We start from the raw sequence: 1,864 nt of genomic DNA, 5'->3' as shown, positions 1-1,864 counted from the left end.
TTTCGAGAGACGGTGTGACATGACTGGCGCCATAGACACCTAGATACTCTCTTAGGTGGGTATTTCCCTGCTCTGCTGGACTGCCCTGCAGAGCTTCGCCTCGCCTGCCATCTTCAGTCAGTGTGCCTGTGCCACCTCATTGTCCGTGGCGCCCTTTGAAGGCTGCATGCAGGTACTGGCTGTGTAGTCCACACACACTAGGTAGCTCTAGGATCGATCCTATTAGCAGCAGGATGGCTCAGCAAGTAGACATAAGTGCCAGGGAGAGCACCGCTCTTTCAGGCTGTGTTGTGACCTACACGTGTGGACAGATAACCAGTACAAGATGAAACTTTTTAAGTGAATTGCCAAAATTTAAAATTAGTGGTGTTTTGAAGGGTGAGACCATGCTCAGGATGAAAGTTGCGGGAAAGTAAAGTCAGTTACAGTATGTGTTCAGTGAGGAGGCAACTTGTAAGGAAAATGGCCTGGCTCTGCCTTTATAGACCGTGGGTTGCATGGGTAGTGGACAACAGGGTGAGGCTATTGTTCAGGGGTGGAGTCCCTTACACTTGGATTTGATACCCAGAAACTCATCTTCCCAAATTACCAGGCAGCCAGGATACAGCAAAAGCATCTGTGAGAACTTAAGGGAAAATACAATCTGAAACATGAAAAAAAAAAAAAAAATTTCAGGGCTGGAGAGATGGCTCAGAGGTTAAGAACACTGTACTTCCAAAGGTCCTAAGTTCAATTCCCAGCAACCACATGGTAGCTCACAACCACCTATAAAGAGATCTGGTGCCCTCTTCTGGCATGCAGGCACAGAAGGGGGCAGAGTACTGTATAAATAAAATCTTAAAAACAAAAAAATTTTTCCCGACTCGCTTTGTGGACCAGGCTGTCCTTGAACTCACAGAGATCCTCCTGCCTCTGCCTCCCCGAGTGCTGAGATTACAGGTGTGTGCCACCGCTCCCAGCAGAAAACATGAAAATTCTATGTCTGGCTTTTTAAAACACATATTCCAAAAGCCCAGAGTTTAGATGTGACCTGACCTTGGACTTTGTGTTACAGTGTAATGGTGTGTCTTATTTATGTCCCTTTAAAAAAAAAAAAACTATGGAATCCTAATTCCCTGGCCTTACATGGAGTTAGGTCTCTCCAAAAGTAATCAAGTTAAGATGGTGGTAATTCAAGGCAGCCCAAGTCCTCACCAGGGAGATTGGAACACAGCCATAGCACCACACAAAGGCAGGGAAGGGGAACTTTTGCACATTGCAAAAGGTAGGAATTTGCCAGTAGACCCACACCTGAGGTGAGGATGGTGGTGTGCATAGATGCCCTTCAGCATGCAGAAACAGCCAGCACGCATCTTGGACTTAATTTATTCATCCAACCAGTTTGCAGTAGATCCAGCAACACTTCTCACTGGGGGCGTCATTACCAGAACCCAGCACTGAACCAGAATTCAGTGTGGCTTCATGTGCAATAAAGATGTCAGTAGGAACCCTGAGTACGAGGATGAGATTGCCGATATTGACACACACGGGCTTGCTGCTTCTGGTTTTCTGTGATGGAGATGCCTCCTTAGACACTTGGAGCCTCAAGTGGCTGCCTGGACTCATCCATTGCATAGAGCATAGCTTTCCTTATGTTAGCTTATTGTCAGGATGGCTTAATCTTTCTCAATAAAGGGCTAGAGTTGGCACTGTGTTTAGTTTGAGAGACGGTTTCTACAGCAGCCTTTTCTCTAGTTGTCTTTGGCCAGAGGTAGTTTGTGCAGGACCCCCAAGATCCATGTGCCTGATGAAAAGCATCCATTCAACCAGAGCTATATCGCAGCCTCTCTTTTTTTTTGTCTCCATTATGCTGACAGCAAAACCT

This window comes from Acomys minous (genome assembly GCF_964271855.1).
Source record: "Acomys minous genome assembly, chromosome: 3".
Classification (NCBI taxonomy): domain Eukaryota; kingdom Metazoa; phylum Chordata; class Mammalia; order Rodentia; family Muridae; genus Acomys; species Acomys minous.
Note: the sequence above shows the minus strand (reverse complement) of the source record.